Here is a 27,780-nt window from a genome sequence, read left to right as displayed (position 1 = left end):
GTTTTCTCCACGTTTTCTCCACGTTTTCTCCACTTTTTTCTCCACTTTTTCTCCTCTTATGCTCCACTTTTTCTCCACTTTTTCTCCACTTTTTCTCCTCTTAATCTCCACTTTTTCTCCACTTTTTCTCCACTTTTTCTCCACTTTTACTCCACTTTTTCTCCACTTTTTTCTCCACTTTTTCTCCACTTTTTCTCCTCTTATGCTCCACTTTTTCTCCACTTTTTCTCCACGTTTTCTCCACGTTTTCTCCACTTTTTTCTCCACTTTTTCTCCTCTTATGCTCCACTTTTTCTCCACTTTTTCTCCACTTTTTCTCCTCTTAATCTCCACTTTTTCTCCACTTTTTCTCCACTTTTTCTCCACTTTTTCTCCACTTTTTCTCCACTTTTTCTCCACTTTTTTTCTCCACTTTTTCTCCACTTTTTCTCCTCTTATGCTCCACTTTTTCTCCACTTTTTCTCCACTTTTTCTCCACTTTTTCTCCTCTTATGCTCCACTTTTTCTCCACTTTGTCTCCACTTTTTCTCCTCTTATGCTCCACTTTTTCTCCACTTTTTCTCCACTTTTTTCTCCACTTTTTCTCCTCTTATGCTCCACTTTTTCTCCACTTTTTCTCCACTTTTTCTCCTCTTATGCTCCACTTTTTCTCCTCTTATGCTCCACTTTTTCTCCACTTTTTCTCCACTTTTTCTCCACTTTTTCTCCTCTTATGCTCCACTTTTTCTCCACTTTTTCTCCACTTTTTCTCCACTTTTTCTCCTCTTATGCTCCACTTTTTCTCCACTTTTTCTCCACTTTTTTCTCCACTTTTTCTCCTCTTATGCTCCACTTTTTCTCCACTTTTTCTCCACTTTTTCTCCACTTTTTCTCCTCTTATGCTCCACTTTTTCTCCACTTTTTCTCCATTTTTTTCTCCACTTATTCTCCACTTTTTCTCCTCTTATTCTCCACTTTTTCTCCACTTTTTCTCCACTTTTTCTCCTCTTATTCTCCACTTTTTCTCCACTTTTTCTCCACTTTTTCTCCATTTTTTTCTCCACTTTCTCCACTTTTTCTCCACTTTTTTTCTCCACTTTTTCTCCTCTTATGCTCCACTTTTTCTCCTCTTAATCTCCACTTTTTCTCCACTTTTTCTCCACTTTTTCTCCACTTTTTCTCCACTTTTTCTCCACTTTTTTCTCCACTTTTTCTCCTCTTATGCTCCACTTTTTCTCCACTTTTTCTCCACTTTTTCTCCACTTTTTCTCCTCTTAATCTCCACTTTTTCTCCTCTTATGCTCCACTTTTTCTCCACTTTTTCTCCACTTTTTCTCCACGTTTTCTCCACGTTTTCTCCACTTTTTTCTCCACTTTTTCTCCTCTTATGCTCCACTTTTTCTCCACTTTTTCTCCACGTTTTCTCCACTTTTTTCTCCACTTTTTCTCCTCTTATGCTCCACTTTTTCTCCACTTTTTCTCCACTTTTTCTCCACTTTTTCTCCACGTTTTCTCCACTTTTTTCTCCACTTTTTCTCCTCTTATGCTCCACTTTTTCTCCACTTTTTCTCCACTTTTTCTCCACTTTTTCTCCACTTTTTCTCCACTTTTTCTCCACGTTTTCTCCACGTTTTCTCCACTTTTTTCTCCACTTTTTCTCCTCTTATGCTCCACTTTTTCTCCACTTTTTCTCCACTTTTTCTCCACTTTTTCTCCACTTTTACTCCACTTTTTCTCCACTTTTTTTTCCACTTTTTCTCCACTTTTTCTCCTCTTATGCTCCACTTTTTCTCCACTTTTTCTCCACTTTTTCTCCACGTTTTCTCCACGTTTTCTCCACTTTTTTCTCCACTTTTTCTCCTCTTATGCTCCACTTTTTCTCCACTTTTTCTCCACTTTTTCTCCTCTTAATCTCCACTTTTTCTCCACTTTTTCTCCACTTTTTCTCCACTTTTTCTCCACTTTTTCTCCACTTTTTCTCCACTTTTTTCTCCACTTTTTCTCCACTTTTTCTCCTCTTATGCTCCACTTTTTCTCCACTTTTTCTCCACTTTTTCTCCACTTTTTCTCCTCTTATGCTCCACTTTTTCTCCACTTTTTCTCCACTTTTTCTCCTCTTATGCTCCACTTTTTCTCCACTTTTTCTCCACTTTTTTCTCCACTTTTTCTCCTCTTATGCTCCACTTTTTCTCCACTTTTTCTCCACTTTTTCTCCACTTTTTCTCCTCTTATGCTCCACTTTTTCTCCACTTTTTCTCCACTTTTTCTCCACTTTTTCTCCACTTTTTCTCCACTTTTTCTCCTCTTATTCTCCACTTTTTCTCCACTTTTTCTCCACTTTTTCTCCATTTTTTTCTCCACTTTCTCCACTTTTTCTCCACTTTTTTCTCCACTTTTTCTCCTCTTATGCTCCACTTTTTCTCCTCTTAATCTCCACTTTTTCTCCACTTTTTCTCCACTTTTTCTCCACTTTTTTCTCCACTTTTTCTCCTCTTATGCTCCACTTTTTCTCCACTTTTTCTCCACTTTTTCTCCACTTTTTCTCCTCTTAATCTCCACTTTTTCTCCTCTTATGCTCCACTTTTTCTCCACTTTTTCTCCACTTTTTCTCCACTTTTTCTCCACTTTTTCTCCTCTTATGCTCCACTTTTTCTCCACTTTTTCTCCTCTTAATCTCCACTTTTTCTCCTCTTATGCTCCACTTTTTCTCCACTTTTTCTCCACTTTTTCTCCTCTTATGCTCCACTTTTTCTCCACTTTTTCTCCACTTTTTCTCCACTTTTTCTCCTCTTATGCTCCACTTTTTCTCCACTTTTTCTCCACTTTTTTCTCCACTTTTTCTCCTCTTATGCTCCACTTTTTCTCCACTTTTTCTCCACTTTTTCTCCACTTATGCTCCACTTTTTCTCCACTTTTTCTCCACTTTTTCTCCACTTTTTTCTCCACTTTTTCTCCTCTTAATCTCCACTTTTTCTCCACTTTTTCTCCACTTTTTCTCCACTTTTTCTCCACTTTTTTCTCCACTTTTTCTCCACTTTTTCTCCTCTTATGTTCCACTTATTCTCCACTTTTTCTCCACTTTTTCTCTACTTTTTCTATGGTCGGTCTACCCATTAGCTCTGCCATGCATAGTGTAGCTCTACACCTACTGCACATGTTACTTTATGATTGACATCTCTTTCGTACCAGAGCTGTCTAAGTCTACTCTGACCCCATATTTGTCATTACTATATTGTCCTTGTACTGTATTATGACATTTGTATCATGTGTTTCATTTCTTGCTGTGTTGCAATTTTTTTGCTGCATCCCAATTGTACCTCTACATTGTTCGAGTTTATGTTATTGTTCTCTCACTCTTATGTGATACTGATTATTGTCATTTTTCATGATTACATGCAGATAAGTCCAATCTGACGAAGGCTCAGGCCGAAACGTCATTTGTAACTTGTTTTGGACAAAAACATATATGCTTATGAAAAAAAAATTTTCTTAATACGGACCAATAAAGAGTGATTTTGCATTACTATCCGTTGTGACTTACTGACTTAGTCTGGGAGATATAGAGTGCCGAGGTTACTCACTAATTTTATCTATTATTACCTCTGAGCACCTATATACCAGTGAGCAGAGCTTCCTCTACAGTAGTTCTCCTGATTAGGCATGCCCTTACCTCATGAGCAGGGCATTGCAGCTTTGGTAGCAACCATTACGACATGGACTCTGCTGCTGTGGACCCGGGGAGAGTGAGTGCAGATTCATTGCACCCACACTCCTCACATGAAGGGTCCGCACTCCTAGAAAATGGGGGATACGTTCCCTGAGTGTCTCCCCCCCATATTCTAGACGGTCCAGAGTCGTCGTGGGACCCCTTTATTTTTTTTCTTACAATAAATTGGTGAAAGAGGAAATGTTTTGGGGACTGTTTTTTCAAATAAATTTCTTTTGTCGATTTTTTGTTTTTGTTAGTACTGACAGTTTATGATGTTGGGTATCTAATAGACGCCATGACATCACAAACTGCTGGGCTTGATCTCAGGTGACTTTACAGCTAGTATCAACCCGATTTATTACCCCGTTTGCCACTGCACCAGGGCACGGGATGAGCTGGGGTGAAGCGCCAGGATTGGCGCATCTAGTGGATGCGCCACGTCTGGGGTGCCTGCGGCCTGCTATTTTTAGGCTGTGAAGGCCCAATAACTATGGACCTTCCCACCCTGAGAATACCAGACCACAGCTGTCCGCTTTACCTTGGCTGGTGATCCAATTTGGGGGGTCCCCTACTTTTATTGTGTAATTATTAATATTTATAAAATAATTATAAAAAAGAGCCTGAGGGGACCTCCACATTGGATCCCCAACCACGGTAAAGCTGCCAGCTGTGGTTTTCAGGCTACAGCCGTCTGCTTTACCCTAGCTGGCTATCAAAAATGGGGGGACCCAACGTAATTTTTTTTTTTTAACTATTTTTTAAATAGAAAAAATTAATGGGCTTCCCTGTATTTTGATTGCCAACCAAGGTAACGGCAGGCAGATGGGGGTGGCAACCCATAGCTGTCTGCTTTATCTGCGCTGAGAATCAAAAATACCGCGGAGCGCTACGTCATTTTTTTAAAGATTTATTTTTACAGCACTGTGATGTCCAGCAATCAAAATACAGGGAAGCCCATTTTATTTTTAGTTATTTAAATAAATAATTAAAAAAAATATATGTTAGCTCCCACTGCATTTTTTGTATTGCTAGCTAAGGGTAATCCAAGCAGCTACTGGCTGCTAACCCCCACTGCTTGGTGTTACCTTCACTGGCAATGGAAAATCCAGGGAAGCATTTTTTTTTTTTTTTGCCAAAAAGCTACAAAAAAAGGACGTGAGCTTCGCCATATTTTTGTATGCTAGCCAGGTATAGCAGGCAGGTGCTGGAAGAGTTGGATACAGCGCCAGAAGATGGCGCTTCTATGAAAATGCCATTTTCTGAGGTGGCTGCAGACTGCAATTCGCAGCAGTGGGGCCCAGAAAGCTCAGGCCAACCGGTGGTGCGGATTCCAATCCCAGCTGCCTAGTTGTACCTGGCTGGACACAAAAATGGGGCAAAGCCTACGTCATTTGTTTTCTAATTATTTCATGAAATTCATGAAATAATAAAAAAAGGGCTTCCCTTTATTTTTGGTTCCCAGCCGGGTACAAATAGGCAACTTGGGGTTGGGGGCAGCCGTACCTGCCTGCTGTACCTGGCTAGCATACAAAAATATGGCGAAGCCACATAATTTTTTCAGGGGGCAAAAAACTTCTGCATACAGTCCTGGATGGAGTATGCTGAGCCTTGTAGTTCTGCAGCTGCTGTCTGTCTGTATGGAGAAGAGCAGACAGCAGCTGCAGAACTACAAGGCTCAGCATACTCCATCCAGGACTGCATGCAGAAGTTTTTTGCCCACCAAAAAAATGACGTGGGCTTCGCCATATTTTTGTATGCTAGCCAGGTACAGCTGGCAGCCACGGGCTGCCTCCAACCCCCAGTTGCCTATTTGTACCCGGCTGGGAACCAAAAATATAGGGAAGCCCGTTTTTTTTAATTATTTCACTTATTTCATGAAATAATTAAAAAACAAATGACGTGGGCTTCGCCCTATTTTTGTGTCCAGCCGGGTACAACTAGGCAGCTGGGGATTGGAATCCGCAGCACAGGTTAGCCCGAGGTTTGTGGGCGCCTCTGCTGCGGATTTCAGTCCGCAGCCGTCCCAGAAAATGGCGCTCTCATAGAAGCGCCATCATCTGGCGCTGTATCCAACTCTTCCAACAGCCCTGGAGCCGGGTGGCTTGTTGGGTAATCATGAGTTAATACTGGCTTTGTTTTACCAGCCAGTATTAAGCCAGAGATTCTTAATGTCAGGCACGTTTGACCCGGCCATTAAGAATCTCCAATAAAGGGTTAAAAAAAGACACCACACAGAGAAAAAATACTTTAATAGAAATAAATACACAGACACATTAGAGACTCCATCTTTATTACCCCTGTCAGCCCTCCACGATCCTGCTCTTCTGTCTTCTTTCTTTCTAGTGTAGTAGTAGTGACGATTGTAGTGAGGGGCATCACTTGGGGCTGGGGAACCTCCATCCTAACTACAATGCTCACTACAATCGGGAAGCAGCGTGCAGCCTTCACTCCGTGAGTGATCACTGCTGGCTGCTAGCGGTAACAGCGGTAACGCTGACAGACGCGTTACCATAGCAACGGTGCTCCCGGAGCCGCGGTTAGCGGTGACGTCACCGCTAACTGCGTTGCTATGGCAACGGTGATCTCCGTTAATGACCGGCTGTGTCAGCCGGTCCCTAACGGAACGGGGAGTCGACCGTGTGCTAGAGCATGTCGCCGGTACACGGCGATACACATATGTGCACCGTGTACCGGAGAGATGCACTCGCAGGTCCTACATGACGTGTCATAGTCATGTGACCAGTCTGTAGCCAATGAGATAATAGCCACGTGACTGGTCACATGGCTATTTTGACGTCACGATAGGTCCTGCTTCTCTGCTGGCAGTGCAGGTCACCGGGAGGATTCAGCGATCATCGGATGGAATAGCGGCAGGAGACAGAGTGCAGAAGGGATCGCGAGGACCGGTAAGTGTTATGGCAATGTTTATTAACTGTTTGTGTACATTTATAATGCATTTTTATGTGTTTGTGATTGCCTCCCATTATAGCCTATTGGTTCTAGTTCGGTTCGTCGAACGTTCGACGAACCGAACTCGAACGGGACCCCCGTTCGGCGAACCGGCCTCGAGCCGAACCGGGACCGGTTCGCTCATCTCTATTGTTAACGTGAAAAAAGCCCCTTTAAGAAAAACATTTATTAAAAAATTGTACGCATTATTGAAAAGAAATAGAAGGAAAAATACTTAAATTTGCTATTTACAAATATTAGTAGTATAAATTATTACGTCTGTCTGACTCAAACTGTTATTTATATATTCTTACTTATTTTGGTAAGGTGCTCTTTTGTTTTTAATTATTCTTGGTACCTTTTTTAATTCTGTGTCATGCATGGATTGTATGCACTTATGGGAATTGTGTGTAATGAGCGCCTTCAGATCGCTATGTTTGTGCGTGGTAGAGTGTTTGGGGGCTTACATCTCCCATGGTAGAGGTAGAGGAAGAACAATTTAGGTATAATTTCTTTTAATAACGTCTTATGTGGCAACCACAATTTGTAAATTAAACTTAAACTGACGTGATAGAAAATCTATGTTCACAGCTATTCTCTGCTATTCTTGCTTGGTAGTATAGCATTGGGCAGGATAATTGGCCTAGGGGTGACCCAACTGGATAATATTTTAGTTGCCTCCAGAATAGATATTCAGTCTCAGGCTAATAAATGCCGATATGTGAAAAATGGGTTATGTTGCATGTTAATAAGAGGATGTCTTTAAATCTGAAATAATGTGTTTTATTTCCCCTCACCATCCTTCTAGGCAATGTAATAGGTCTCTGTATGATATTTACCTTCTGCGCTGTGGGATCAGATGATTAGATTACCAGTATTCACATAATATGCCTAATCAAATATAAAATGCTGTAATAAAGTGATAAGCGCTGCATGTTTGTACACTGTAAATATGCACAATATATACTGGATTAGCCATTCTTATTTACCACAGGCAACCATATAAGGTGCGGTTACCCATGGCAACTAATTACATATGATTGTTTATATCAATTGACATTTTGGAAATGAATCATTCTCCAATATATATATATATATCTATATATATATATATATATATCTATATATATCTCTATATATATATATATATATATATATATATATATATATATATATATATATATATATATATATATATATATATATATATATCTCTATATATATATATCTCTATATATATATATACACATATGTGTGTGTATATATATAATGTATTCACACTGGAGACTGGGCCGATAGGTGAGATAGCATGTCGATAGGATACGGGCAGCAATCAACATGAATGTCCAAACTGTACCGAGAAGACCATTATTTGTTCACTAGAAGGTGGCCCGATTCTAAGCATCGGGTATTCTAGAATTTACGTATTGTGTAGTTCATGTATGATTTTTGTTTTATATATATATATATATATATATATATATATATATATATATAGATGTTGTTGTGTGTAGTTACCAAGTGTTTGTGTAGGGGCTGTACATGTTCTGGGTGTTGTCTGGGTGTGATGGGGGGTGAGAGCGGTGTTGTTTGTGTGTTGCGTTGTTTGTGGAGCGCTGTGTGTCTGTAGCGTTGTGTGTGTGTTGCGCGATTTGTGTGTGTGTGGTGTGTTTTGGGGGGAGGTATGTTTTGTGCAATATGTGTGTTGTGCGGTATGTGCGTATATTTGTGTGTGCAGCGTTGTCTGTGTGTGGGTGTCTGTGTAGGGCACTTGTTTGTGGTTCCCAGTGTGTGTGTGGTGTGTTGTGCAGTGCGCGCGCGTGTGTGTGTGTGTGTTGGGGGGAGGTGTGCACTTCCCATCGTGCTCCATCCCCCATGCAGCGCACTCCCCATCGTGCTCCATCCCCTATGCTGCGCACCCCCCATCGTGCTCCATCTCCCATCCTGCGCACTCCCAAACGTGCTCCATCCGCCATGCTGCGCACTCCCAAACGTGCTCCATCCGCCATACTCCGCACTCCCCATCGTGCTCCATCCCCCATGCAGCGCACTCCCCATTGTGCTCCATCCCCTATGCTGCGCACCGCCCATCGTGCTCCATCCCCCATGCAGTGCACTCCCCATCGTGCTCCATCCCCTATGCTGCGCACCCCCCATCGTGCTCCATCTCCCATGCTGCGCACTCCCCATCGTGCTCCATCCCCTATGCTGCGCACCCCCCATCGTGCTCCATCTCCCATGCTGCGCACTCCCAAACGTGCTCCATCCGCCATGCTGCGCACTCCCAAACGTGCTCCATCCGCCATGCTGCCCACTCCCAAACGTGCTCCATCCGCCATGCTGCGCACTCCCAAACGTGCTCCATCCGCCATGCTGCGCACTCCCAAACATGCTCCATCCGCCATGCTGCGCACTCCTAAACGTGCTCCATCCGCCATGCTGCGCACTCCCAAACGTGCTCCATCCGCCATGCTGCGCCAGCATCAGCCTCTCTACCCGCAGCATCAGCCTCTCTATCCGCAGCATCAGCCTCTCTACCCGCAGCATCAGCCTCTCTGCCCGCAGCATCAGCCTCTCTCCTCCCAGCATCAGCCTCTCTCCCCGCAGCATCAGCCTCTCTGTCCGCAGCATCAGCCTCTCTGTCCACAGCATCAGCCTCTCTGTCCCCAGCATCAGCCTCTCTGTCCCCAGCATCAGCCTCTCTGTCCCCAGCATCAGCCTCTCTGTCCCCAGCATCAGCCTCTCTGTCCCCAGCATCAGCCTCTCTGTCCCCAGCATCAGCCTCTCTGTCCCCAGCATCAGCCTCTCTGTCCCCAGCATCAGCCTCTCTCATCCCAGCATCAGCCTCTCTCATCCCAGCATCAGCCTCTCTGTCCCCAGCATCAGCCTCTCTGTCCCCAGCATCAGCCTCTCTGTCCCCAGCATCAGCCTCTCTGTCCCCAGCATCAGCCTCTCTGTCCCCAGCATCAGCCTCTCTGTCCCCAGCATCAGCCTCTCTCCTCCCAGCCTCCTCCAGCACGCCATGCTCCTCTGCCGACACTCACAGATCCGATCGCATACACCCACACACACCCACACACACCCGATCGCATACATTCACACACACCCGATCACATACACGCACACACACATTGACGATATTGCACATACGCGCTCATACTCACAACATCCGGAGATACCACATGCTTCTGGCCATGTGATCCTCCGGCAGGTCCTGGAAGGTCACAACAGCACAGTATCGAGGCCGAGAAGCAAGCGATATCGCCGGATGCTGTGAGTGTGTGGATGCGATGTGATGTATGTGTGAGGTGTGTGTGAGAGTGAGTGTGAGCCGATGTACACTGGTAACTATGATACACATCGGGTAACCAAGGGACCTTAGTTACCCGATGTGTATAATGGTTACCAGCGTTCACGGCCTCCGTCAAGATCCCAGCATAGCAAGGTTATGTCTGGCGCTGCTGGGATCTTGACGGAGCCGGTGTAGAAGCAAGCGATATCCCAGGATGTTGTGAGTGTGTGGATGTGATGTGTGAGGTGTGTGTGAGAGTGAGTGTGATCTGATGTGTGTGTGTGTACTCACCTGGGAGTCGGAGCTCCGTGTCAGTTGGGCGAGTTGAGCGAGCGTGCATTGCATGAGGGGGGCGGGGCCTGCAGAGAGCCGGGGCGAGAGGCCAATCCGTGTGGGGGGGCGGGGCCATGGCGAGCCCAGCGGCCAATCAGCTTTGTGTCACCGTAAGGACACAATTTTGGAGCATGACAGACAGACAGACAGACAGACAGACAGACAAAATAAGGCAATTATATATATAGATTGTTGGTTGATATTTATATTGACCAATAACTGTCTGCAGTGGTGACTCAGCTCAAGCAGTGATTGGCTGAACAGTCACTTCCTGTTTGTCGAGATGAAGCAGGAAGTGGACATTAGTGGGGACCCGGAAAGCATGGCAGCAGGAGAGGTGGAAGGAATTTCTCCTTTTCTTTTCTTCTTCTTTATTCCTATCGACTTTCAGGAACAGTGGTCACCGGCTCAAAAATGGCCAGTTGTTTCTCTTATGTTACCTCCACTGCTTCCCTTTGTTGGGTTTTTTAGTTGTTTAGTACCATTTTCTATAATCTTAGTCAAGAGGGTGGTGCTCACAGGGTTATTATGCAGGGACACACTCGAGAGAATCCTGTGAGCACCGCTTCATTGGTAAAGAAAACAGAACTCAGCCCTAAATATAAAAAAATAAACAAGAGGAATCAAACAAGAACAAAAGCTGACCACTTTCCACCTAGTGACAGGTCTTTTTGTTTTTTTTATAAAGATTGAGAAATGGGAAAAAAATTATATCAAAATACATGTAACAACATCGAACAACAATGATTTGTTCAAGTTTGTGCTTCAGTAATACCTACATCTATAGAGAAGTGTCGAAGATGAGACTGCTATATTGTCATATAATGCAATATATATATATATATATATATATATATATATAATACAAGTGAATTTGTCACCCTTTTGGTTTTTTTTTTTTATTAATATGGGCATACAGGTAGGTTAGAGGTGAAATTAGCCATATCTATATCCCTCCTTGATGATGGGTCCTTTGTAAAAAATCCTCTTTTATATCTTCTATCTTCCAGGCTATGGGTCATATGCTGTCAAGAAGATAAGCCGGCCTCCTGTCTTTATTGTACAGGATTCCTCGTCCCCTTCTCTTCAGTATCTCTGTGATGCCACATACGCAGCCGCAAATCTCACGCATGCACATTCTCCCCTGCACTGTGAAGTAGCAGTAACTTCCCGGCGCCTGCGCACAGCAGAATTGAAGCCTGTGCCCACAGAACGGCGGAACAGTGTCGGGAGGGATATCTGACATAATGTGTAGGCATGAGATTTCCAGCTGCATGCCTGATGTCACAGAGACAATGAAGAAAAGATCAGGAGCAATCTTGTATAAAGAAGACTGGAGGCAGGCTTATCTTCTAGGCAGCACACGACCCATAGCCTGGAGGAAGATTGAAGATATAAAACAGGATTTTTTTACGAAATGACCCATAATCCAGGAGACATTACAGATATGGCTAATTTCACCTTTATGTCACCTGTAGGCCCATATCAATAACTAAAAAAATTCAAACGGGTGACCGATTGCCTTTAAGAAAAATCATATGGGCAACATTTAAGTCATTAGAATGAAGAATTAGTTACGGTTGTCACAAGAAATACTTTTACTAAGCAATTTAGACAAATTACAAAAATCATATTGATGGGTAGAGGGAGAATTGGAGTTTTTAGGCCAAATGCCAAACCCTGAACCCTGCTATGTACCATAATAATACCGGCGCCATCTTGTGTTGCTTCTGTTGTGGCCATCTGCCAACTGGACCCATCACCAACATTGTGAATGATCGACTTCCGCCCTTGTGATCCATTTTGTTTTTCCGAAAACCCCAGTTGTACTTTTTCTCATCCAGCGTAAAACCTCCTGATGTACCATCTTATCTTGTTAACATCTCTGATCATTGCTGATATTCGTGGAATATTACTTCATGATTGTAACTTACAAACCTCTGCAATTAGTGTCTCTTATTAGAGTAATAGAAAAATGGTTTGCCCTTTTCAGAAGTAATTGCTGTGACATGTGTCGAATAAGAAAATCTACATATATTACCTTTTTCATCTGAAAAGATGAATCATTTAAAAAAAAAAAAAAGTTTTATACTGTAGATGGCAAAAAACAGTTCATTTTCTTTTTTTCTTATGGAAAGTCTGAATTTTATTACATCCTGGAGGCTGGAAGTTTCCATTAAATAATAGATTTTGCTTTTTTTTATGTAATACACTCTGTTCTGCTCGGCAGGGGTACTGTGGGGAATTGTAGGTCCTTTGTAGCTTGTGACAAATTATAGGCAATGTGTTGTGCCCGCCATCTTTATTAATGACCTAAACACAAAACACACGGTGAGGCTGGCACAATGGGGATGCCAAATGACCTGGTGAAAGCACAACTTGTTTATTCTAGTTTGTCCGCGATTCATTTCGAATAAAACATTTGACAGTTTTCCCAATCAGCCCCTAGCTGGGTGGGGAACCTTTTTGGGAAAGCCATATATTTTAAAATGTAATTCCGTGAGAGCCATACTCATCAGAAGGGAGCGGTGGTGGTGGAGCGGCTCAGAAGGTCCCAGGAGGCAGGGTTGGCGATGCTGCGGTCATGGAAGAGGGAGTGTCGCGGCTCAACAAGGTCAGGGTGCAGAGGGTTGGCAATACTGCTGCGGGCTCGTGGGATGTCACAGCGGCGGGTGCCACTGATCTGCCAGCGGGCTGCTTTGAATCTTCCGCAGTTGACGATATCGACTTCAAGAAAATGGCCGCGGCGCGTGTACAGATCGACGTGATGGACTTCAAGAAATTGGCCACGAAATCCTATCTGCGCACACGCCGCCTCCGCGGCCTCAACTGCAAGAGATTCAAAGCACCAAGCAGATTAAGCTTGCCGCTGCGACAACCCATGAGCCTGCAGTATCACCAACCCTGCGCCACCACTGCTGCCCCGGTAAGCCAAATGCAGTTAACAAGATGCACCCCCATTTTCCCCCCAGTTTTGGGGGAAAAAAAGTGTGTCTTACAAACCAGAAAATACATTTTTTTTTTTACTTAAAGATTTGTCTGCGAGCCAGATGTAGCCATCAAAAGAGCCACATCTGGCTCGCGAGCCATAGGTTCCCGACCCCTGCCCTAGCATATACACAATGGAGGCGGTGGGTAACATCCCGGAGGCATGAGGTGTCTCAATCGGCATCTCACAATCCTTTAACGACATTTTACTAGCGTGGGATTGTTTCCTGTTTCACCGGTGAGTTGCTTGTTTTGTTGTTCTTAGGTTCGGCTTCACTTTTGTAGCTACACTGTGGTTTTTACTTTGTTTTTTCCCACATTGCACAACATAACCATGGTTTAGTAAAATCAGAACAAAACCACTGTGGTGCTTCTTCATTATTGTCCTTACACCTGATTTAGTTAAGTTGTTAGTATTTACTTTTTATCATTTCACCATATTGAGCTTTCCATGTATGCCTTTTTCAAAGACTACAACTGCAGAGCTGTGTGTGATTATAACTGCAGAGCTGTGTGTTATTATAACTGCAGAGCTATGTGTGATTATACCTGCAGAGCCGTGTGTGATTATACCTGCAGAGCTGTGTGTGATTATGTGCCACCCCTGCAGCTGTCGAACCACTCAGATTAGGGGTCTGCTGTGGCTCGAGGGTCTCCGGACCCGGGGGCTTGCGGCCACTTCAAATGGAAAGGGGGTATTTACAGGGGATGTTAGAGTTCGTGACACCACCCGTGGTTCATGGATGGTAGGGGGAGTACCGCCGCTGCCGATGGGAGTACCCGGGGGAGATGGAGTGGGACAGCCAGATGACGTTCCCTCAACGGGTAGGTGAGGCCCCAGGACTCTGGATGATGGTGGAGCAGGAAAGCGCAGGGCCGGTGGGGAATAGGGGAGGACCACGTACTCACTCAGGCAGTGTTGGTGATGATGTTGCCGCAAAGCAGACTCTGACAACAAGGTTAACTAAGTTTCTGGGTGCCATTGCCCTCTTGGGGGAGCTCGTCCGGGTATCCGTCCCCTCTGGTACTGCGGGGTGATCCGGAGCCTGCCTCCGTGCACAAATTAGAAGTGTTCTGGTGGCCCGTTGGCTTAAAGCTGTCCGGTTCCCGCTCCCTACTTATCAGTAGTGGAGCTGCACTCTCAAGGGCTCACGCTTGGGATTTTTGTGGGCTGCATGGGTTGGAAAGCCCTATCCCCCTCGTTGCGCTAGTGCCCCTGATCTGAGCTACTTGGGGACAGTCCATAAAGGCCTTGTCCTCCACAGGTTAATTGCCGGATTGCCTGAAGCTACTCCCCGACCTAGGGTCCTGTACCCCTCCGTGCTTTCGGTCCCGGACCAGTTATTAGACTCAGATGCCTCCCGTCCTCCAAGACCAGGTCTAGGCACCCAGCCTCAATACCCTGCGACCGGGTCTCCGACTCCTCTAGGCCCAGACCACCGTCTGTGACCCAACTGCCACAAACAGGGAGCCACCACTCCATAGCTCCTCACTTCTTGAGGGCTAACTCTGTTCTCCCTACTTCCCTCCCACCAGTCTGCCTGACCCCTAGGTGGGCGGCCCTATTCCAGCTAGGCAGCCCACTGGTGTGCCTGACAGGGTGTGGTGTGAGGTGTGGTTGGGATTTTGGATGCTGATAGAGGCAGTACCATAGGTTGGGAACCCAGAACCATGAGGGGTTGAGTCCTGTACCAAAGAATAGGAAGTGCAGTACCCTGTGACACCCTGACTAGTCCAGGAGCATCATAATTATACCTTCAGAGCTTTGTGTGATTATACCCGCAGAGCTGTGTGTGATTATACCTGCAGAGCCGTGTGTGATTAGAACTGCAGAGCCGTGTGTGATTATACCTGCAGAGCCATGTGTGATTATACCTGCAGAGCTGTGTGTGATTATACCTGCAGAGCTGTGTGTGATTATAACTGCAGAGCCGTGTGTGATTATACCTGCAGAGCCATGTGTGATTATACCTGCAGAGCCATGTGTGATTATACCTGCAGAGCCATGTGTGATTATACCTGCAGAGCTGTGTGTGATTATACCTGCAGAGCCGTGTGTGATTATACCTGCAGAGCTGTGTGTGATTATACCTGCAGAGCCATGTGTGATTATACCTGCAGAGCCGTGTGTGATTATACCTGCAGAGCCATGTGTGATTATAACTGCAGAGCCGTGTGTGATTATACCTGCAGAGCCATGTGTGATTATACCTGCAGAGCCGTGTGTGATTATACCTGCAGAGCTGTGTGTGATTATACCTGCAGAGCCGTGTGTGATTATACCTGCAGAGCCGTGTGTGATTATACCTGCAGAGCTGTGTGTGATTATACCTGCAGAGCCATGTGTGATTATACCTGCAGAGCCGTGTGTGATTATACCTGCAGAGCTGTGTGTGATTATTACTGACACATATGCAGGTTCTTCTTAAGGGGGCTTTACACGTAACGACATCGCTAACGAGATGTCGTTGGGGGTCACGAAATTCGTGACGCACATCCGGCCTCATTAGTGACTTTGTTGAGTGTGAAACGTAAGAGCGACCGCTAACGATGCAAAATACTCACCAAATCGTTGATTGTTGACAAGTCGTCCATTTCCCAAATGTCATTCCTCTTTCTAGACACAGGTTGTTCGTCGTTCCTGAGGCAGCACACATCGCTACATGTGACACCCTGGGAACGACGAACAACAGCTTACCTGCATCCTCCGGCAACGAGGTGGGCGTGACTTCCATGCGACTGCTCTCCGCCCCTTCATTCTATTGGACGTCTGCTGTGTGACGTCGCTGTGACACCGCATGAACCGCCCCCTTAGAAAAGATACTGTTCGCCGTCCACAGCGACATCGCTAGGAAGGTAAGTATGTATTAACGGGTGTTAGCGATATTGTTCGCCATGGGCAGCGATTTGCCCGTGATGCACAAACGATGGGGGCGGGTGCTTTCACGAGCGACATCGCTAGCGATGTCGCTGTGTGTAAGGCTTCTGCCACACTCACGTGAAATTCACGCACGTGCCGAGAGACACGTATTTTCCCTGCGTGTTGCGTGCAGGTAAGTACGTGTCTCTGGTACGTGCGTGACACGTGTGTTCTACGTGTGCTATCCGCGATAGCACACGTAGAACCGGTAATTATTATACTCACCTGGTCCTTCCTGATGTCCGCGCTGCTGTCCGTGGTGCTGATCCTCGGTCTCCAGCCCTCCCGTCTCCCCGCTGCTGCTGCTGCCAGGCAGTGAAGTGAATATTCAATGAGAATAATGAGCGGCGGTCGGCAGCAAGAGGCAGCAGCGGCAGAGACAGGAGGGCTGGAGAAGGTGAGTTAATGTTTTTTTTTTTTTTCCCTGACATGTGTGTTTACTCCGGCGCGTGTCACACGGGACCGCATCCACACTACACCCGTGTGGTACGGGTGCGGGCCGTGTGACACCCGTGCTGCCGGAGAAAACACTGACATGTCAGCGCTTTGAAAATCGCACACACGTACAAACGCACACGGACACACGTTCCGTGTGGTTTTACGTGTGTGTGCCTGCTACCATAGGGTAGCATTGCTGTACATGTCTCCGTGCCGCCGGTACGTGTAAAAAATGACAAACACGTGCCGGAGGCACGGATGTGTGGCGCTAGCCTAAAGGAGCCTTAAGCTTCAGGGTGCAATATTGTTACAATACAGCAGAGCTGGGAGAGCTGAAAAAATGTGTTTGCAAGAAGCCAAATTTCAATTCTTCTCTTCTGCGTTGGTTACTTGTCTCACACTGGTAATGCCCCTTCTATATCAACTAAGTTCTGGAGGCTGAGAATCTTCCTTCCCATAGCTTGGAAGAGCTCATTTACATATAAGAAAAACATGGATTTCTCTGAAATAAAACATCAGATCGCAGATACCAAGGTATCACTTTATTAAATCACCACTACAGCATGTGTATTTTTCACTGCTGTAGTGCTGCTTTAAATGTAATTCCCCCACTCCCTGTCTTAGACCCCCTTCACACGTCTGTGTCACCGGGACGTGTTTGGTCCGTTTCCTCACGTACCGGAAACACGGAGAACCATTAAAATCAATGGGTCTGCGCACACATGCGTGTTTTGCTATGGACCGTGTGTACGTGTGGATCATATGCGTGCCCATGTGCTCCACACGTAGACATGTCCGTTTTTCTCCGGCATCACGGGTGTCTCACGGCCCTCACACGGACCGCACGGATGTGATCCGTGTGACACGCAGCGGAGAAAACACACATGTTTGTAAAAAAAAAAAATCTATTCTCACCTTCTCCAGCCCTGCTGTCTCTGCCGCTGCTGTCATTTGCTTCCGACCCCCGCTCATTATGATCATTGAATATTCACTCCACTGCGGGCGGAAGCAGCAGCAGCGGGGAGTTGGTAGGACCGGAGACCGAAGATCAGCACCACGGACAGCGACGCCAGGGACAGGTGAGGAGAAAGTTCCCGTTCTCCGTGTGTTATCACGGATAACACACGTTGTGCCATAAAAACGTCACACGGAGGACAATACGCACCTTTGGCTCGGCCGTGAAAGACGTGCATGATTTTCACAGATGTGTGAAGGGGGGCCTTACACTCACCTTCCAGCATTTTCATTCTTTTTCGGTGTCACTCCGGTTCGGCGTCGCTATTTTGTGCCCATAGCTGCTGAATGGCCGAAAGTCAGATGGTACGTCACAGTCACTCAATGCATCTCTATGAAAACCAGAATGACGCTCCCATAGAGATGCGCTCCATGACTGGAACTGCTGATGGGTCACTTTTCAGAGCAGACTGGCCTGAGCACCAATGGAAAAGGATGAAGGTGGCGTAAGGTGAGTATCTGACAGGGATCGTGGACTTGGATTTAAAGCGCCATTACAGCGGGGCAATAGAAAAAAAACAACAAGAACGCTGTAATGGTGCCTTAAGCTTTTTATGACCTGCATGCCCATATAGACGGCTTAGGAGGGTTGATCCCACTGCCAGATTCCCTGTGATGTACCTCAATGTATCTATGTAGAATAGAACATTAATGAGAATCTAAAAAAATTCAGTTTCCATTGTGTTAACATTGGACCCGGAAGGTAAAATCACTATTTATAACTTCTCCACCAACGCAGGTCACATACATGCAATGCGATGAGTATCTACGTAGTTATGTGAAGAGGAATTCTTCCTTCAAGGAGATATTTGTCATTGCGAGCCATGTGCTGTCATTTATATACCTGCGTAGCTGTCAGAAATGATAATATGCCTAAATCAATGCTCACTTCTTGGGTGCGGTCTTATGTACGTGAAGCACTAGGATTTCTTCACAGCTCTTCTTACACTCAGGGCAGTATTCCTCAGGCGGCTCACGTGAGCACCGAGAACCAGAAGAGTCACCTGAATGTTTTTGAGGTTACATTGATGATGACCTACTCGCTGGTCACATCACTTTCCAGTCATTCCATTAGTTCTTCCAATAGATGAAGTGTCGTAGTGGTCTGTATCACATGCATAATGTCTGGTGTATCCTTAACGCCTCCTCTGCTTGTAGTGAATACAAGGCATTTATGTTCACATTATTCTGTAGGATGTATTTTTCATTTTTCATTAACCATTTGCTGACATATCTGGATTTGTTGTAATGAGAGATTAATAGATTATAAATGTAAGATCACAGAGGGTCTGACTTCTGGGAACCCCTCGATCACAAGAAGAGAGAAGTGATGACTTATGCACAGGGCTGCTCCAATCAAATAAATGCATGGTAGTTGTCACGTCTCCACCAGAATCTGCTCCTGTGATGACTGCTTCGGTCACCAGGTGTCGCCGTATTCCCGCAGTGGGCAGTGCTGGTGATAGGGGAGGAGTCAGTACCAGGAGCTCTAGTGGGCACAGTCTCCACCCACCAAGCTTGGTATGACTGTACCACTGGCTGAGGCTAGTTTCAAACATCCGGCTTTTCGCCGGTTTGCCACTTCCGGCCCACGCCAGTACAGTGTATACAGTACAGTGGCAGCGCGACAAGCTCCGGTCACATGCTGTCATGTGACCGGAGCATGTGACCCGGACGTTACAGCTCTGCCACTGTACTGTATACACTGTACTGGCGTGCGCCGGAACCGGCAAACCGGCGAAAAGCTGGATGTGTTAAACCGGCCTAACTGTGGTGGTTTGTGCCTTCCAGCTGAAGTATCAACTTCCATTCCAGCCAATTGAAAGGCACCCCACCCTTTTTATACCTCCTTCAGTGGTCTGCTGTTCTTTGCCAGATACAGTGTAGCTTTAGTATTATTGCTGCTGTGATGCTAGTTCACACCTTGCTGTCATACCATTACTCCCTGTGTTTTGATCTTCGCCTGTTCACTGACTATTCTCCTGCCTGCTGTTTTTGTACCTTGCTGCACTCTCCAGTTTTGAATTTAGCCTCATTTCCTGACAACTTTTTGCCTGCTGATTTTGCTCCTTTTTTGACCCTGCCTGACGACTATTCTTCCCTGGATTGCAGCCTTTCAATAAGTAGTGATCTCTTGGACCCTGTAGTAATTTCAGATCCCTGTACAGGGGTTAAAGGGTTTTGGGGTTCTCTGGATAAGTGCTGCGTGGGCCGGCTTGCCTCTAATTTGTCCGTGATAGTCACTTTGTGTCTGTGGTCCCGGGCGGACGTCACAGTAGTCCTTTTCTCCTGATCTGGGGCATTTTTATCATGCTTCTCCAATCCTGAAGGACCACTCATTTAGAGAGGAGCTGTCCTCGAGCCAAAAGTTGTCAGTTTGGTTTTATTCCTATTTTATCTATTGCACACCACTGAGTGTTCATTGGTTTTTTTTCATTTTTTTTTTTTTTTTTTAAATCTGCTATATGGCTCCAGAGATATGAGCTATTTTATCCACTGCTAATTTTTATGGCCTTTACAGGAGGGTATTGCTCACAAGATTCTTTTCTGAAGGATTAAAGAAAAACAAATACACAATACTTAAGGAGAAACAGGAATTAGTTAAAAGGAAAAACTGGTCAGATTTCATCTCTTATTTTCTAGTTGTGTCTTGAGCAGCACACAGCTTTTTACTCCTTGTCTTTTTCACTTCTTTGTTGTTTAGGGGGCGGGCATTCCTTTGAGTAACAGTTCTGTTCTGTAGCTTTGACCTACTGCTCAGCTTATAGTATTATATTGGTCTGATAGTGCTTGTTCTCAAGTCTACACTATTATCAATAAATTTGCATATAGAGATAACAATGCATTTGAATATGCATAAGAGAACAGTGAATAGGAGAACTGTTCTTAAAGAAGCCAATGCTGCGTGCTGGTGATTTTGCTGTACTGGTAACAGCAACTTGTTATGCGTTGAGGTGGAAAAAGATGAACATCTAACTACTGTATAGAAAGCAATTTGCTGGATAGTATCTCATGACTCAATTCCTTAGTATGAAATATAACTATTACTCATATTCCGCAATACGCTGTACACTATGTAAGATAAAAGTTCTCAATGCAGTAGAAAGACAGCAGATAGAAAATGCAGGTCACTTGCAAATGTTACTATTCTCATGCCGTTTGTCTATAGCAATTGCATAACATGAAAATACCCCTTTGATTTTTATGCTGGGGATTTTTTTAGGGGGGAAAAAAACATGGTTACTTTCTGATCTGCTTCAGACATTGTAACTCTGTTCTAATGAAATGATTGGTTAAGGACTGCATTACTGCACACAACCTGAAAAATCAGTCATGGTTTACTAATCCTTCAATGTGCACATTTTGATAAAAATAGTTTTTTCAGTTTTCCTCAATTTAAAATTTTGATCAGTTGTTTCATCTGCCCAACCAAGTCAGCATGCTGGGCCACGGGATAGCATGCTAGTGCCCCACTCTATCCCACTGATTCTGCCTCCACCACATGACTATTTGCATGTGATACCTCCTCGCATGCTAATTAGCCAGTGTAGTAGGTGACACTGTCGGGCCCCTCTGCTGCGGCTGTGACTGGGGTCTGGTGAAGAGTGGGGCCCAGTTCAAAATAAAGCTAAGTAATTATATTGGGACCTGGCCGGGCCCCCCTCTTCATCGGGCCCCATACACCAGTATTGGTTGTCATGCCCTGATGGCGGCCCTGCCCATAACTGTCCTTTTTTTTTATCCAACTGTGTATTTCTTATTTTTTTGGACCTGTTCTTCTATTGAAAATTTACCTACACCAAATTTTCACTTTATCTCTCTGCATTCGGAGACTGAAACCAAAGGAAAGTAAATCCATTGTAATTTGCGTTTTGTGCAGTTTGATAATTGCAGTTTATTCTAGCAGTGTAGCAATTATATAAAATATAGGGCTGGTATCCTGAACCCTTCACTTCCTTGTAGTGACGTGGACTCATTAAGGTGAGCGTACACTTTCTCTATCTTGTCTTCTCTCCTTCCCAGGGTACTTTGTGTTCTAATCCTTGACATTCTCCTCTTAGTTCACAATGGAGCTCTATCCCGGAGACTTTCTCTACTTTTCCTTCCTATTCATCCCCACTGTACACTATAACTGTGACATTAGCAGTGCGTCAGCGGGCTATGAGCATTTGGACAAGGCTGTCTCTTCTCCTTTGTGTCACGCATTACTCCAGGATAATAGCGATATTGTGTCTTATTTATTTCTGACACACTGCTGAATGTCATCTTGATAAGCACAGAAAATAAGGAAAATAGAAAGGATGTGGGTTTTTCATGTCATTTTGGGTAGTGAAGATATAGAAGAAAATTCTGTTCTCAGCCGCCTTCACTTTCCGCTAAAACTTTAATAACTAATTTACCATTTTATATCTCATACTTTATATATTTTATAGTATTATTGAACCAGTAATAACTATTGCCCCATACATTAGTAGAGCTCAAGAACTCTAAGTTTGTCATTTTTTATCCAAATTATTACTAATTCCCACATTGTGGCAGTAATATTTGCCTGTAAATGCTGAAGGTAGAAGTCCGAAATTGTGAAAACTGCACTATGCGGTTTCTGTAACTCCCATTGAAGTGAATAGGAGTCAGTGGAACATGTTACACAAGTAATTGTGCTGATCCCATAACTCCCATGTTACTTCTATGAGAGTTGATCACAGGAGGTTGAGACTGAAAACCACTGTCCGTACTGCACTATGCTGTTTTGGTAACTCCCATTGAAGTGAATGGGTGTCAGTGGAACAATGTAACACAACTAACTGTACTGATCTCATGACTCTCAAGTTAATTCTATGAGCGTTAATTACAGGACGCCGAGTCTGTGAAAAACACTGCCCGCGTTGTACTATGCAGTTTCTGTAACTCCCATTGAGGTGAATAGGAGTCAGTGTAATAATGTAACACAACTAACTGTGTTGATCTCATAACTCCCAAGTTACTTCTATAAGAATTGATCACAGGAGGTCGAGACTCTGAAAACCACTGTCCGTGCTGCACTATGCTGTTTCTGTAACTCCCATTAAAGTGAATGTTGGTCAGTGGAACAACGTAACACAACTAACTGTACTGATCTCATAATTTCCAAGTTACTTCTATGAGCTTTAGAAGTAGTATTAAAAGTTCTAAAAACTAAGTTTTTGACTTTAAACCAAAATCTTTGAGATAAAGAGAAAAAAACACTTTTTTAAGTTTTAATCTTTTACAATTCAGTGGAAAATGTCTCCAGAGATATCTGGAGGTGGCCAACTTTATCTACCCACCTAGACACTGAACCAAAGGTAACTTAAGAGTTACTGTTGACCAACTACTAAAGTGTGTGTAAGCTTAAAAGGGTTGTCCTCTTTCAGAAATTCTTGATTCCTAGACATTACTGTTTATAAAACTGGGTTTTCCTCCCCATCCTTGGTTCCACTGGTTAGGGGCACTTTGCACGCTGCGACATCGCAGGCCGATGCTGCGATGCCGAGTGCGATAGTCCCCGCCCCCGTCGCAACTGCGATATCCTTGTGATAGCTGCCGTAGCGAACATTATCGCTATGGCAGCTTCACATGGACTCACCTGTCCTGCGACCGTCGCTCTGGCCAGCGACCCGCCTCCTTATTAAGGGGGCGGGTCGTATGACGTCACTGCAACGTCACACGGCAGGCGGCCAATAGGAGAGGAGGGGCGGAGATGAGCAGGATGTAAACATCCCGCCCACCTCCTTCCTTCCGCATATCCTACGGAAGCCGCAGTGACGCCGGTAGGAGATGTTCCTCGCTCCTGCGGCTTCACACACAGCGATGTGTGCTGCCACAGGAACGAGGAACAACATCGGACCGTCGCGTCAGCGTAATCATGGATGACGCCGACGCTGCACCGATGATACGATTACGACGCTTTTGCGCTCGTTAATCGTATCATCAAGCCTTTACACACTACGATGTCGCATGCGATGCCGGAAGTACGTCATTTTCAATTTGACCCCACCGACATCGCACCTGCGATGTCGTAGTGTGCAAAGTACCCCTAAGTCTCTGCTGCTGGTGGTGTATGGTATTGGCTGTAGCGCTGACATCATGTTTTCATCGTGACAGCCAATTAGGGAGCTGAGTGGTGCTGAGCGCGGCACTGTGATGTCATCATGAGTTCAGAGTCGCAGCCAATCCCAGACACCTGGAGCAATGGTAGAATCTCACTATGGACTTGGAAATGGTGCATAAAGAACTGCTTGTTTTTTATATAACAATGTGCCTGAGGACCAAGATTTTCAAAAAGAGGACAACCCCTTTAGGGTCTGAACTTGGCTGTTCACATTACACAAGTAAAACAAATTTTCTCACACAATACCTGGATTACTTATGGAAATGAAAGGGTTAACCACGCTGGCACAATACTTCAAAGGTTCATTGAAGATCAAAAGTGATTTTTATTCAAAGCGTTGGAAGCAAGAAAGCTCCTTCTTCAGGGCTAAAGGCTGCTTTACACGCAGCGACATCGCTAGTGATGTTGCTGGTGAAAACACCCGCCCCCGTCGGTTGTGCGTCACGGGCAAAACGCTGCCCGTGGCGCACAACATCGCTCAGGCCCGTCACACGTGTTTACCTGCCTAGCGACGTCGCTGTGGCCAGCGAACCGCCTGCTTTCTAAGGGGGCGGTTCGTGTGGCGTCACAGCGATGTCACACGGCAGCCATCCAATAGAAGCGGAGAGGCGGAGAGCAGCCGAAAGAAAGTTACGCCCACCTCGTTGCCGTAGGACGCAGGTATGGTGTTGTTCGTCGTTCCTGGGGTGTCACACGTAGCGATGTGTGCTATCTCAGGAACGACGAACAACCTGTGTCCTGCAACAGCAACGATATTTGGGATTAGAACAACGTGTCAACGATCAACGATTAGGTGAGTAATTTTGATCGTTAGCGGTTGTTCGTACGTTTCACACGCAATGACGTCGCTAGTAACGAGGCCGGATGTGTATCACGAATTCCGTGACACCCAACAACATCTCGTTAGTGATGTCGTTGCGTGTAAAGCCCCCTTTAGCCACAGATTGTACATCTGTGACCTAGCCCTGAAGAAGGAGCTTTCTTGCTCCGAAACGCGTAGAATAAAAATCACTTTGAAGTTTTGTTTCTGGACGGCAGTGCGGTGTTAACCCTTTCACTTCCATTAATGATCCTGTTTATCTGCTATAGGGAATGCTGTAGCCAGAATCTCTCCATCCATGTGCATATAGATGTTGTGACTCACAACTACCTCAGATGAGCGACACTCTGCTTAACTTTATTTAACCCCCACCCGAGTAAGACCCTATCTGTGCTTTTTGTGTTTCCAGTTCCCACAATCTCTCACACAATACCTGTCAGTATGTCGCCACTATACAATGATCTTTCCATAGTAGAAATAAAAACTAGCCCGACAAAACAGGTGCCTGATCTCCTTAAAGTGGTTTTCTTTGAGGTTACCACCACAGAAAGTGTCTATGAAGGAGCCACCTAGCAAACTGGTAACTATACTAGGTATAATTTATATAATATCATTCACTATATATTTGATATAATGTTCCCGGCCTGATGCCATATTTTAGCTTGGTATTTTTATTACCATTTTTTTTTTAATTATCTAATTTTCATCTAACAATTCCTGTATTTTATAATTATCTGAACAGATTAATGCTTCACATGAATCCTCTGGTTACAATTAAATTACTAATCAGCGTAAATTTAAATTATTAAATCTGAAGACACGATTCCGGCTGGATAAAGGTTCTGCATAAAATATAAAATTAGCAAAAAAAACAATAATGTTCTTTTTTTCTGAAGAATTTGTGATCCTTTGAAGCAATTCTTGTCAGAGAACCAGCGCAGAGAAAGGTGGAATGTTCCTGGGTGTAGATACGCTCTGTAGCACACGGCTTCACATTCTCAGAGCTATTGTTAAGAGATGGTTAAGTTGTCCTGACCCAAGAAACCGTACAGAAGAGTCTTACATCTTATATGCCAGTTTTCAATGCCTGAGATTAGTTTTCCCATTCTTGTGAGTTATGCTTTTGGCATAGAAGTAATTTCTAATTTACTCTTATCAAGATGTCAAACCCTTATTACATGGTCCATTATTAGGAGTGTAGCTATAGGGCTATGATTCCCCTGGAGGCCCATGGTCCTCTGCTACATCCGTATGCTATGGGGACTTGTTATGGCCTTTGTGTCCTGGACTTCACATGGCGCATAGACATGCCACGTCCATCAGTGGTGGAAGTATTCTCATTCTTTACATTAATCATCATCTTTAGATGCTTCACATGCTATAGCTTATCTTTGTAAAGATTCCAGGGCTTTGTAGGTCTTGTTATGGTAATGGTGCGTTTAAAGGGGAGGTATATGTATACATTGGAACCTGGAAACTTGAAATATCAGTCTAACTGGTTTTTGTACATGTACAGGGCTCGTACAGTGATCAGATCGTAAGATTTATAGGGCAAAGTACAATACTGTAGGTGTCGTCTCAGGCTCTGGAATGAATTAGCTGCATTGCCGGTAATCTGCAGATATTCTCTCCTTAAACATGGAAAGATGGCTTTATAGAGAAAAGGTATCAAGTGAAAAGGAATATCATTTTTTTTTCCTGCGGTGGCATACAGCGAGGCCTTCTTCCATCAGAGGGTAATGGATGCTTCCACCACAAATCCACACATCAAGGAAATTATTCTGGGGCAAAGACCTGATCCATTTCACCCCTGGGAACAATTTGTGCGTGTATAAAACCAGTCAAAAACATTCTAATTAATTGTGGTCCCTGTTATGCAGTTGAGGTTTTTGGGGAAGTTGGTTTTCATGTAGTTTTTGTATGAACTACACAGACCTCTTTGAAGGGAACCTGTGTTAATGAACATATCTGATCTGCTGGCGGTGTAGGATAGAGCAGGAGATGATGAACCGGGTAAAGGAATAGGTTTATAAAAATAATCAGCGGAAATTGAATTTGCACTTCTAAATCACAGATAAGAGTCCATTGGATGATCCTAAGTAGAGATAAGTGAACCCAAGTTCTGTGTTCGAACCAAACACAGACGTTACAAAAAAAACCCAAAAACCCAAAAAGAAAACAGAGTTTGGGTGCTTTACGTATGCTGACTACTCACTCGAGCATCGCTCTGCTTGGGTACGCTCGGTGCTCAGCCCAGTGCGAGCCGCTTGCAGTGTCTGAATGGCTTTCACTGGAAGTAACAATGGCGAGATAAGGATGTTGTGTGCACCAAACACCCAAAAATGGAAAAACGCCACCCACTCGCCCCGGAAATGATCTGTTTATGGCTGGCTGTATGTGGGCAGAGACCCAAACTGCCCAATCAGTCATTTCCATTGGGGTTCAGGTCAAGTGCAGGTCCCAAGCCAAGCTTTATCTAATAGATGAACATAGAAACCAGCTCTGACTGCTTGCAGTGTACTCAGGACAATTACCACTTGATCCAGCACGGAAAATCCTAGGTGAGGATGTCCTCAATTCAAGAAAAGGCAAAATTATCCAGGGGATCCAGGCGTTTTTTTTCTTAAAATACTTCCTTTATTGCATACATTAAAATTTCAAGAAAATGGCATCCAGCAGATAAAGGTTTTACAAATTTTTCATCCATGAATAAGACATTATGACATACTAATATGTTGAAATGCGTTGATGTAATCTGATGTAAAACCTTTATTAGCTTTATCTACCTTGAAATTTTAATGTATGCAATAAAGGAAGTATTTTAAGAAAAAAACACCTGGATCCGCTGGATAATTTTGCCTTTTCTTAAACTTTATCTAAACTCCGACTGAACCTGCCGAACTGAACTTCCACGGGCCCACTCATCTCTACTCCTAAGCATAAACTATTTCTTTGGAATCTTCCCCCAAAGATGAAAGGGGTGGTTCACTACTCCGCAATAGTGGCCACCTCTCTGTAAGACTGATAGGGAAGGCATTTTCTAAATACCTTGTTCAGCCAATTCTACCTCTGAGCAGTGCTATTGGGGTCTACTCATCCTCATGAAGTGATTCCCCCAAGCTCCGTGACCTCTGAGATCCGGTGTTTTACCACTCGTTATAGCCCAGCATTGCTCTGCAATGAAGGAGAACACGTGCGTCATGCTGCA

At 44.6% G+C, this 27,780-nt stretch overlaps 1 protein-coding gene across 4 annotated transcripts in view; it reads left to right on the top strand.

Moving 5' to 3' along the window:
* Nucleotides 1-27,780, top strand: part of ATP10B (ATPase phospholipid transporting 10B (putative)) — a 739,295-nt gene that overhangs the window by 633,181 nt on the left and 78,334 nt on the right. The gene's annotated exons all lie outside the window — the stretch shown is intronic.

This window comes from Anomaloglossus baeobatrachus, chromosome 4, assembly GCF_048569485.1.
Source record: "Anomaloglossus baeobatrachus isolate aAnoBae1 chromosome 4, aAnoBae1.hap1, whole genome shotgun sequence".
Classification (NCBI taxonomy): domain Eukaryota; kingdom Metazoa; phylum Chordata; class Amphibia; order Anura; family Aromobatidae; genus Anomaloglossus; species Anomaloglossus baeobatrachus.
Note: the sequence above shows the minus strand (reverse complement) of the source record. Positions and strands in the feature narration are given on the sequence as shown.